This window comes from Olea europaea, chromosome 13, assembly GCF_002742605.1.
Source record: "Olea europaea var. sylvestris chromosome 13, O_europaea_v1, whole genome shotgun sequence".
Lineage (NCBI taxonomy): Eukaryota > Viridiplantae > Streptophyta > Magnoliopsida > Lamiales > Oleaceae > Olea > Olea europaea.
Window position 1 is genome coordinate 8,930,759 of NC_036249.1, and position 13,347 is coordinate 8,944,105.

General features: G+C 30.7%; 1 long non-coding RNA gene across 1 annotated transcript; it reads left to right on the forward strand.

Moving 5' to 3' along the window:
- The first annotated feature begins 377 nt into the window (after positions 1-377).
- On the forward strand, positions 378-10,253 carry LOC111407519. The gene is made up of 3 exons (XR_002705124.1): positions 378-563; positions 691-878; positions 9,100-10,253. It is a non-coding gene; the product is annotated as an uncharacterized LOC111407519 (long non-coding RNA).
- Positions 10,254-13,347: the final 3,094 nt, after the last annotated feature.

Consider the following 13,347-nt stretch of genomic DNA (forward strand, 5'->3'; position numbering starts at 1 on the left):
TTAAAGGATTAGATAATCTGTTAGATAGATTAATGGGAAAAATAGAAAATATTTATTCTCAATTAGAGATTATGGATATATTATCGAAGGAATTTGATAATCTTAGTAAATTACATGATAATTATATTACAGATTATGCTAATTTATTAGATCAAAGGATGAAATTATATATTAAAACTCGAAATGAAAGAAATAGAGGAATTTAAAACTATCCCAATAAATTAAGGATATCTTGTGCAATATATGATAAATTATCTCATTAAGGGTATAATAGACATTTTATCAAAAATGAATAGTAGCAGGTCATTTATAATAATACCCCCTTATTTATTTATCTTGAGCCCATCTCCATATCAGCAATAGTCCGTGTTCAAATTAACAAAAAACAAAAAATGTTAAAACCCAGCTCAAACCCCAAACTTAAATAAGTCTCTCTCAATCTCTCTCACAATATCTACTCCCTGTTTCTTTTACAGTCGCCGGAACACCAGATGCACCGTACTAGCTCTCAATTTTTTTAGATAGGTTCAATTTCAAGAAATTTGCTTCTCCATTGTTTCAAGGTAGGCTATAAGCTTTATCTCTGAGTTTGATTTATATGGGATTGGTTATTTGGATTTTTTTTTCATGTAAAATTTAGCCAAATTGGATATTGACTTTCTGTTTACATATTTATAAATTTTTACCCAGTTCTTACTAATTTTTACTCAAATACCCACGGGCGGAGCCATTCCTTGGGAATGTGGAAATTTTCGTAGGCTGAATTTTTTTGGCCGTTATTGAGGAAATGGGTGTTGATATGGTTGATAAATTGAAACCAAGCATTTCAGAGATAAGAGTATTTCATACAAATCCAGTGCAAACCATGTTATAGAATGGTAAATTTTGCCCTCAATCTTCCACATTTAATAGAGTTTCATTTCACTGCTTGATTTGTTTAGTACAATTTGGGTTCTGATAATTGTGCATTTGACGTGAAAATCCATTGTTAATCTAATACCGTTATGATTTTTATTTTTTTTGTTGGATTTCACATTTTAATGGTTTTGAATTCTGAAAAGTAGAAATTTGGACTTATGTATTCTTTTATATATCATATCCCGCTTTTCATTTGAATTTTCTGAGCAGAACAAATTATGATATATATATATATATGAAATTGGCAAAAATATAAAGGAGCAGATAATATAACTTGTTATTTATGTAATTGGTACCCAGTAAGACAGTTTAGAGCTAAATGTTTAGAATGTTATAAAGAAGCATGCATAAAATGTTTAGAAGAAAAGAACCTTATTGAAAAAGAAGAAGTTAACTCAGAAATTTTAAAAGAAAGAATTGAAATATCAGAAATAAAAATTCGGGGGAGGGGGGGTATGCTATTTTAATAGGCTGTTTTAATAGAATTTGTAGGTATAATAGTGGAAATTATAAAGAGAAAGGAAATTTAAGTAGCATAAATGCAGAATTATTAGCTATAAACTATGCATTAGATAGTTTTGAACTATTTATTATATCTAAGAAAGAAATAACAAATACATGAATTAATATAGAATGAAAATAGAAACAAAAAGAAGTAGCAGAAGAAGGTGGTTAAACTTTATAGATAGAATTACAAATACAGGAATTAATATAGAATTTGAGCATATTAAAGGTAGTGATAATAAAGCGGCAGATATACTTAGTAGAATAATAATAGATATAAATTACTAAATTTGTTTAACATAATTTTGTTATACAGAGGATAAGACCAAGGCCATTAAGACCAGGAATTCCACCTGGGAATGCATTTGCATCAAGTTCTTTACCACAGACTCCATTTAATCAGAACAGACCAATGATACAAGACATGTTAAAGTTTGGAAACCAAGAACTTATAGTTTTTTCAAATAGTAATATTTTTTTTAAAATTTTATCGCATATTTCTTTATCTAGAGAAGAAAAATGTATTTTAGATAATTTATGAATTTCATATAATGAGAATCCAAAAGATCAAAAATATTTTCTTGCATGCATGAATGTATTGTCAGAACAAGCAAAGATTTAAATTCTATGTTGTTATTAAAGGTAAAAATTCAGGAATTTTCCATTTTTGGATAGAAGTTTTAGATTGTATTAAAAACTTTCCAGATCCTCTTTATAAAGGTTTTACAATTTTTCAAGAAGCATTAGATGCAGCAAGACAGCATATAGAAATAAATTTTTATTTATCTCCTTCTTTAAAAAATTACTCTGACCCTCCATTAAACTTTTCTCCAAGTAAAGATCAGAATATTTTTTGCCAATACTATGAGTGTATGCAAAGAAATTACAAAGTTATTAATGAAGCCAACCAGAACCTTTCACTAGAAAGAACCCAACTCCAAAAGAAAGTGGCCCAACTTAAAAAGGAGATTTTGGATTTAAAAATCCAATATTCAACAGGTACTATGGAGCCCAAGAAGTCCATAGCTAGTCCAACTCAAACGGTAGCTGGTAAAGATTTATCAAATCCGTTAAAAGTTGTGGACTTACCAAAAGCCCAACAGACTCAGGGGACTGTTGATTCTTCTACTAAATCAGATAATCAGACTCAGCAGACTGATAAATCTGCTACAGATAAAGGTAAAGAGATTTGGGATCTTTTAGGACAGCCCAGTGGAAAATTTGATTACTTAGTTAAATATAGTCCATCAGAATATTTTTCATCAGAATATTTTCAAACAACCCAGACTTTTCACAAGCCTAAGAAATTCAGTCTAATAAAGGAAAAGAAAAAATGGTGGTCCAACATAGTCAAGACTGCTTATTTCTTCAAGAAGCACAAGACCCCAATCCAGACACTGTTTCTTTAGAAAAGATTTTTGAAAAAATTGAAAAATTTCAGAAGCAATCTAAAAAAGATGAAGGAACTTCTTCCAAAAAAAGAAAAAGATTAAGAAGAAGAAAAATAATGAAAGATTAAAAGAACAAATTAGAGAAGCGGTGAATCAAGCATTTGAGACAATTTTAAAAAAGAATCATGGAAAAGAGAAAAAATTGTAGAATATCCAGATCAAAAAAAAAAAGATGAAGCCAGTAATTCCAGACTTTCAGATGAAGACGAAGATCCACAAAATAAAGGATACAATAATTTAGACAGTGGAATGTCATTTTCATCAGCGGCACGCCATAATCTTGATACATGATAAAGATTTCCAATAATGCAGAACAAGACATGTGCCAGCAGAAAAGAAGAAAAGATGAAAGATTCTCTCAAAGTGGCGATAAAAGTTCACTATTCAACTTTAGACTTTTTCTCTTTTATTGATAGAATTCTTAGACTTTTTTGTAAAGTTGGTAGAAATCTTGTAAAAGAAAGATTTCCCACTGTAGACCTTTTGAATTCTTAGCAAAAGACGTAGGAACTTTTGAAATTTTCCTTGCCACTTGTTAGATTTTAGAATGACCAGAAGTTTTTCGGTGAAACGTGTGCCTTTCTCAAGGATAATTTAGACTTTTTGCTCCCAAAAATTTTTCTATTTAAGGAATGAGTTTCATTCGGTTTAGGCAGAAGTTTACAACCTGTGTACTCTCTGCTATCCAAAAAACTTTGAAACCTTTCTTTCAGAAAAATTCTCAATCCAAAAAATATTGTATAGCTGAAACACTGTTGTGAAGATTTTAAGGTATTCTTGTACTCTTATTTTCCTAAGTTTATTTAAGAACTCTAGGGACTTCCCGAAAGGGAAATCCTTAATTGTTAATCTTTTCAAAGATGAATTTATAAATCCCTGATTTATGCTTTATTCTTTTATGCTTATGTTTTTGTATGTTCATGTTTTTGTTAAATATTTGTTATATCATTTCATCTTATGCATATAATAAAAGTATAACTTGATTTCTAGAAGTCATACTGTTTTTAGGTTAATCCTGAGTGACCCAGATAGGTGAAAACTTTTGGCCAGAGTGAGCCTTTTGATGTTTTCCAAAGATGTTGGGGAAAGGGAAAATTTAATCTAAGAATTTTATAAGGGAGTGCCACGGGTAATCTTAGAGAAATGAATCAGGTTCAAGTTTATATGTCATAGGTGGTGAAAATTCAAATAAAAAAAAGGGATTTATATATGATTTTGAAGAAAGATTTATAGAAAACTAAGGAGAGTACTGAGTAGGATTAAAGTTATTAAAAGTTAAAAGTTTAAACAAAACAGCCTATTAAAACAGCATACCCCCCCATTTGGTATCAGTCTGCTGAGTCTGATTATCTGATTTAGTAGAAGAATCAACAGTCCCCTGAGTCTGTTGGGCTTTTGGTAAGTCCATAACCTTTAACGGATTTGATAAGTCTTTATCAGTTACCGTTTGAGCTGGACTAACTATGAACTTCTTGGGCTCCATAGTACCTGTTGAATATTATACTTTTAAATTCAAAATCTTTGGGAAGCATTTAAATTAGAAAAGAAACAAGAATTTGAACAATTAATTAATATGGGAAGCAATCCTTATAACTTTTGTTAATAAAATACAAATATTAATAACAGGAGCAGACCCAAATTCAGGACATATGAGTATACGAAGAAAAGCTAAATTATGTTAGACCATTTATAAAAGATTTGGGAAAAATAGCAGGCCCCTTATATGCAAAGATATCTCCTACATGACAAAAATTCTTTAATCAAGAAGACATAAAATTAATTCAACAAATATATATATATATATATATATATATATTGACTTTCTTAAGTTTCAGGCCCTCTTATCAAAAATCTTGGATCCACCCCTGTTGGGTTAACATTCTTATGGTCAACCAAACCTGTACATGTTATTTGAACCTGCTCATGTCAATTTTGAGTCAAATCCTCCGTCCGTTAGAATAGGTTGAATATGGTTAATTTATTACTAATTATTTGTGTGGCATTTTCTTCTTAGATTCGCTCCATGTTTCTAAGAATGAATAAGGATTCATATCATCCCGAACCCACTGGTCGCAAAGAAAAAAACGTAGATGAAGCCCTGCATGAGGTTCTCAAGGTAAACCCCTATAAATAGGGCTTGAGGGCGAAGGTCTTGTCTCTCACTTTCATTCTCTATATTCTCAACTCCGATAGGTACAAATTTCTCTCTTTATAAAATAGATTGATTCTTATACTGGATGGAAAATCGAGAGAGTTCTTTTCTGGTCACAATAGCATAGGTGAAGCACTTTCGACACCACAATTTCATAGTTAACGTAATTTCTACTAACCAAGATTTGATCGGACCGGCCTGTTTGATAGAAAAATCGAGAACTAGTCCAATTATATATAAAAGTCATAAAATGAGAAATAACTAAGGGGGGTGTATTTAATCGAGACTTTTAAAGACTTTTAGAAATTTAAAAAGTTTGGGTGTATTTAATTGAAATTTTTAGAGACTCTCTAAAAGTTTGGGTGTATTCAATAGAGACTTTTATAGACTTTTAAAAAGTCTCCAGAAGTTACGGGGTATTCAATTGAAATTTTTTAGAAGTCTCTACAAGTTTTGGGGTATTCAATTTAGAGGGACTTTCAGGGAATTTAAAATTTCTTGGACTTTTTGAGACTTTTTAATAGAAAATATAAATAGGATTTTTCTCCCAAAATCTCTCATCCATAGAGAGATTTCTAAAAAGAGTATGCTATTCTTATTTCCCTCTAGGTTTTTCCTCTATCTCTTCCAATTAGGTATTTCTTTGAATCTTTGCTATGAGTTTTCTTCAAATCAGGTTATGGTAAATTTTCACTAGTTGATCTCTATCTCTCCCTCTAATTTCAAAGATTCGTTTTTAAGTGAATGTTGTGAATTCTCATAAATATTTCTCGATATCTCACATTTAACACTGTGAGAAGCATATTTCCTTAATTTAAAAAAAAATTCCTCAAAAGTCTTTAGTAAAAGTCTCCACGAATCCAGGAAAAACTTTTACTAATTCCTACCAAATCCATAGAAATTACTTAAAATTTCACAGAGTCCACAAAAGTCACCCACTTAAAAAAGTCTCCAAAAATCTTTAAAAATTCCAGTTGAATACACCTCCCTAAAGCAAGTCAATAAATACATGATTTATCTCAAATATATTTCTTTGTACTTTTTAATTATTTTACCATTAGTTCGACTTGAATTGTACATTTGACCCTTTACTTTTTACTTTTGGAATTGTTTGATTTAGATTCTTTAGAAGAGATGTGATGAAAAATGACATTTTTAAAGAATGTGTGGTTAAATAAGTATGAAAAATTATGAATTAATTTGTAAATTTTTGTGTGAATAAACTTGTAAAAAATGAATTTTAAGAAATATGTACTAAAATGTATCTCAAATCGATTTTCAAAATATTATTCTTCTCGTTTTGTTGGTGGTCTTTGACTCTTTGGCCATAGAAGTCAAAGGTATTGCGCATAATACAGCAAATACCAAACAGTATTCTAGGATAAGAATTAAGCCCCCGCTTGGCCTCCATTAAATTATATTTCATTTTTCTCTCTCCTATTTTCAATCACACAATCTTCCATAAAATAATATTGCACGTAAATTGAAAAATTTTCCTTCTTTTTTCAATCATTTATTATTTAATTTTATTTTAAAAAAAAAGAAATATTCCACTTATTTTCATTTCAAAAAATAGGGGCAAACAAGGGCTAAGACCCCTCTGCATAATAGCTACTAAAAGAATTAAGACCCGGCTGGTCATAGTCTGTAGTCGATTTTTTAATAAGTACATTTATGAAAAGAGTTTTTTTTTTCAAGGGAAAAAAAAAAAGAATAGGGTTTACAAATGACGTAATGTTTGGATAATATTTATAAATTATTTATAATCGATTAAATAACTTTTTATTCACATAATATCTTCTTATCTTTAACTCATTCTATATAAATATTTTATTTTTTGCATTGTCTCTTAAATAATTGTTAAAATATGGAGCACAAGGACCTAGGAATTGCAACCGTCTAAAAATCTGTTAGTTCGACAAAATAAAATAATATAACTATATGAGAACATTAGGCATTAGCACGTATACAAGGATTAATGATCAATTGTCACGATCTATAAGCAAGCATCGAAGGTTTCATGTAGACGAGTAATGTTATTCAATAACAGTGCCAATCGAAGGCATTTTCCACGTATATATTGTCATACAGATCTACCCAACACAAGGCAAATCTATATTAACTTTGGAAGTTTTAGAAAATTAATTATATAATCCTGTATGGTGATGCTAATAAACTAATAATAATTGTACAGTTTTGTTAAATATATCATATTTCATTTGCAATTGATTTGCACTTATGTTCTCAATATATTTTATCATATTTTCATCTTCGATCTTCTTTTAGTTAGCACGTTTTGTTCTTAATGATGCATCTAACCCTATTTTAAGTAGGAGGTTCATTAATGTGTATTTGATAGTAAAAGGCAACAATAGATCGTGCTAATTGCTAAAAGAATTAAGGCCCTATTTGATAGGGCATATTTTCCACCTTTTGGCCTGTTTGATTACAATAATTTTCTAGAGAATTCATTTTCCTTCCTCCCCCCACACATGTGCAATTTCCTTAGTTTCGTGGGCAGGTTTTTTTCTAAATTTTATTTTTTGGCAATTGGAACAAATTCTATGCCCAATAGTAACAAATTTTGTCCATTTATAATCGACAATTTTCATAAAAAACAAAGCTATACAAACATCAAAAAATAAAAAATTTCAACATTTTTCGGGTGGAAAATTATACTAATCAAACACATTAATTGACAATTCCCAGAAAAACAAGTTCTAGACAATTCAATTCCCTAAAATTAGTTTTCTTTTTACCCAAATTTCATTCTTACAATCAAATAGACCCTAAATTCCTAAATCCTACTGTGAAAACCAAACCGCGTAATTACTAATCTACAAACAAAACAAAGCAAAAAGGAATTAACAATAAAAACAAGACACAAAATTATGAGCCTGTTTGACAATCATTATTGTAGGAAAAAAATAGTTTTGAATGGTGATTTTTAGGATAATATATGGTTAAAAAGTAAGAAAAGTTTTTGGTATACATGTAGAATATTTTGTAGTGTAAATGTCTAGTTGAAAATGATTTTACAGCAAACCATAAAATAAATTAATGTTTATTGAACTATATTGCTTCTCAATTGTCTAAGACTCAGTATTAGTAAATTTTATCCAAAATTGAAGTTGAAAATCGAAATGGTAAAGATCTTAAATAACGGATAAGCATGGGCAATGTGTAATATTGAAAATGATTAATTTGCAGAAAGAAGAAAAACAAATCAAATTGATCTCGTTTTGGAATGGGGGTTTTATTTAAAAGTCTAGCCAAATCAAATATTAGTTTACAAAGTCTTAACAACTATGTATAATTAGAAGACCTAAGGATATAAAAAATAAAAAATGCAATTTGTAAAGAACTAAAATGTTCTTGTATACGAAAAGATATGATTGCCCAAATTCTCATTTCAATTTCCATTTAACCCTAATTGAATTCTACCCTTCGTTTCTTATACAAAAATCGGCTCTACTAGGTGTGCAACCCCTTTTCATTTTTCTAATCATCTTTTCTACTTAATGATACCATAAAATCTACATTCCATTCCCTTGAACATTCATTTGGTTGAAGTAAGTAATAAAATTTTGCAACATTCTTGTTGGGCATTTCAAGAAAAAGAGAGGGTATTGTAAAATTTTTAATATTTGGATTACTTTCTTTCTCCTTTTTTTGAATCATTTCTTCATAATGCTGTGTATGCGTTTATGGTATTCATTTGTCAACAATGATTTTGGATTCACTCTATCATTGGAGTAGAGCTTTGATATGTGTTACTTCCCAACATTTTTTTCATTACCTGTTATTTATATTAATTAAAGTAAAACATAAGTTGATAAAAACATGTTTGGCTATTCTTTTCATTGTTCTACTATAAAACATACATTTGGTTTTCTTTTGTATAAACAACTTACATATCGTTTTCTACAATCCATAACAATATATATATATATATATATATATATATATATATATACATATATATATATACACACACACACACACACACACACACACACACGTTATGTACTGTATGATATTTGAAATTTGATTAATTTTTATGTTGAATTACAGTTATGGACACCATAGATGTAGTATGGATATCAATTTGTTATACAGGTGAATCTGAGCAATCAGTTAAAGGTGTATGGAAATGAAAATATGCAAGGAATGGCTCATTTGGCTTATTCTGAATCAGTGTCTAAAAGCTCACAGCATGGTTAAGGTGTACAATTTGCGCCATTCAAAACCTCTACAGGTCCACTGAAGGTGGTGTGGTGGTGTTGCTTGGGAATTTGGATACATGGATGATAGAAGTCAAAAACCTGCCAAATATGGATTTTTTCCACAATCTAAGTCATAAATTCTGTGGATTTCCTGTGAGTTTCAGTAGTAAAACAGAAGGAAACGCTTCTAAGAAGAATACCAGTGATCGTTGTCACAATTTCAGTAGCTGGTGCAGTAAGTGGTAGAACTTTTGTGATTATTGACACTGAAAATCCTGTTTGGATGCAGCATTTTCATGTTCCGGTTGCACATTATGCTGCACTGCAGAAGTGCACTTTGTGGTTAAAGTCAGTAATGTCGTGGGCTCAGAGATTATGGGGGCTGTTGGAATCCCGGTAGAGCAGACAATCTCAGGGCATAGAGTCGAGAGTACTTTTCTGGTACTCAATGAAAGTAGGAGGTTGTTTTGAGCCTGTACATTAAGTATACTCCGATGGAGAAAGTGTCCCTCTATCATGGTGGAGCAGTATCAGATCTTGGGTATCAGAGCGTGCCTGGTACATATTTTCTTCTTAGGAGAGGAGGAACACTAAAACTTTATCAAGATGCACGTGCCTTCCAAAGTTATTGCTGGCAAATTACACATCGTATCAGCATGGACATTGCTGGCATTATATTTATGATTCAATTAGTCAGGCTAATCGTTTAGTTTGCATTACAGGTTGGTCTGTTTACCACCTAGTTCAACTAGTTAGGGATGATGAGAATGCAACACATAGCACTTTGGGAGAGATGCTGAAAGTCAAGTCTCAAGAAGGTGTGTGAGGGTCCTGCTCCTTGTATGGGATGATCCTACATCTAGGAGCATTTTTGGGCATAAATCTGTATGAAGCAACTATGATGGTCTTCTTTTTGTTAAAAAATCGTTGAATATATGACACGTTACAGAGAAGTTGGTGTTTCCCTTTTATGAAATGATCTATATATAAAACCTTTAGCTATAGAGCTCAAGTTTAGTGACGTTGTTTTAAATGCAACTTGGTCTTCAAATGAGTGTTAGGCTTGGATCAAATTAAGGAATTCCTCGATTTTCTTCTGCATATCTAGGTAGATATGGTCATCTTCGAGCTTAATCCAATTAACGTGCAGCATACTTAAAACGAAGTCCTCCCATGACTGAACTCAAGGCCACATCTATCCACATTAACTTTCATTTTTTCATACTGATATGGCTTCTTCATTAGAAGCAAGGCCACTTTGATGTTCTCAAGGTAATGTTATTGGAATTCCCAATTTGAAGGGGTCATGGTGTTATTTTTAAGTACCTTGTTAATGTTGCTAAATTAAAGATAGGATATGTTAGCTATTGAACACATTATTTTAGTAAATAAGTTTGTCCTCTTCTTTAACAATTTAAGCTTTTAGATGAGGTGGTTCAACATCATATAAGAACAGAAACAAGCCTTGATTTCAATCATCACGGCCACCCACTATGAAAAGTTGTACACATGTTGGTCGTGATGGAGTTTCTTGTGTCTCTCTTGGCGGAGCACACGGGAACTCTTGACCCGTGTTTTGAGCATCCATAGGGTCTTAAATGCATGAAGCATATAATATCAATGGGAGAGCAGAACTGGAAACAATTTGCAGCTGATGAAATAAGTGAAATGAAAGGTCACCTCCTCAAATATCCAGTTGAAGTCGATCACACGGTATAGGTGAAGGCTCTTCCGGGATGTGAAACATTTCCAGACATGGGTGGAAAAATTTACTGTGATTCAAGAAAATGATAATGAGTGTCATGTGAGACGAAAGGTTCGATTTTTTCACTCTTTGCGGAGTAAACTTGCTCTTCCCTCTAGACCCAATAAGTGGAGTGGAGTGTAGCGCTTCACTCTCCGATTAATTACTTTGGCTTATTATTATGCTGATGTAGATTAGTAATACAAGAGCTATAAAATTAGTTGCAAATATTTACTCCTAAATTGTAAAAAATAATTTATAATGACATTAATTGAAATATTTCATGAAAACCATAAATTAGCATAATTTGTAAGGGAAAAAGCACAAATAATACTGTTTGGCTAATAATAAAATAAAACCCATAGACTTTCTAATTGGGGCAACTTACAAAAATACCCTTAAAATTATGGGTCTTTTGAAAAATCATAGAAAAAATTTTTTAGAAGTAAAAAATATGTGTAAAATTAAAAAGTGACACAATGTTACCTTTTTTTTTTATTATTATAAGTGACACAGTGTCACTTTTATACTAAAAATGTGCCATGCAATCTCAATGTTATTAAAAAGTGATGTTCGTCACTAAAAAAAATGATAGAAATTTGACTAAAAAAAGTGATAAAAATGATAGAAATTTAAAAAAAAAGTGAAATTTTTTTTAAAAAATAACACAAATTAAAAAAATTTACACAGATTTAAAAAAGTGATAAACACTTAAAAAGTGACAAAATTCAAAAAAAGTGACAAAACATCGAAATAGCATCATCCATTTGTACAGCACCAGCAATCATATTCTTAACATAATCAACCATGAACCTCCTCATTATGCATTTGACATTTTTTTACAAATAGCCACCGAATCTCAATAATTCTTCAAAAATTTTAAAAAATTTATTTCAGTTGTAATTGTTCTTCTAGTCTAATTTACAACCTTCTTGAAGCAATAATCTAAGAAATTTGTGTAACCTCCCAAATGACTATCCGGGCCGTCGTCAAATCACCCTCATTCTTCGAACACTTATGGACTTAGTAAAATTCCATATCAATTATATAGGAAAATTATAATTAAAGCGAGGAACTCTAAAGCTTGTTAGCCTAGTTCAAAACGTTGACTTTAAGATGAAAACATAATAGTATGGTATTCATACCTAAGGCCATCTCCAGCGCTGCACCAAAATTTGCATCATATTGTACTAAATTTTGCATCAAATATTGCACCAAACAAAAATTCTTCTCCAACTATTACACCAAAACTTACACAAAATGAACAGTGCATTATTATTTTAGTCATTCTTTCGATTTTTGACAATGTATTTATTTAAAAAAATTATTTATTTATTTATTTTATAAGTATATAAATTACTAAATCATAACTTCGTTAAATTAACAAATATATTGATTATTAAATTATTCACGTGTTTTATATATTACGTTAAATTGACAAAAATAATTGATTATATTATTAATTTTATGATAAAGAGATGGCAATTTGAACCGTCAAAATCGAAAACCGCGGTTAACCAAACCGAATGGGGCGAAAAAAATCGAACCGATGGTGCAATGGGGCGGATATGGTTTTGATTTTAATGAACCGGTTTGTAATGGTGCGGGTATGGTATTTACGTCGTCGAACCGATTACCCGCTAAAAAAAAAAAATTAAATTGATAATAGGCTTTACACTACTTTTCTATCCAAATCAAAACAAAATCCCTCCCCTCCTCATTACATCTACCTGACTCATTCGGTCAGTCTACTTACCATTAGCCCATAATAGTATTAGTATGACAGTATATAAATGCAAACCCTACTCTCTACAACCACGAACTCACGCACGGCTCCATTGCCTCTACGGTCCAAATCGTCGTCGCCTCTGAAAATTTGTTACATTTGTTAGTCATTCTATTACTGCTAATCATATAAAAACAGGGTTCGATGTTTTTCTAGACGTGCCAATATTGCCAAGGATGAATAGGAATCAACTTTGAATACTGATCTATGCTAGTAAGACTTGTAGGGAAGAATGCATCAAGTAACTTCGATGCACAACAATTAAAAATGAAGGAAAAGTTTAGTATTATTATATTTATAATATTGTTTGTTAAATTTGTATTTTACAATTGAAAATTAGGATAATGTTTGCATTTACGTTTGGAATATTGTTTGATAATGTTTGTATTTTCGTTTGGAATATTGTGTTTTTGTTTTCATTGACTTTTTTCATAAATTGTTTTATATCAATTTGACGGATGAACCTATAAAAAATAATTTATTTTCGTGGTTATTAATCGAACCGAACCGTGCTGAACCGATATAAAAATCGAACCGATTTACGTGGTTATGGTGCGATTATGGTA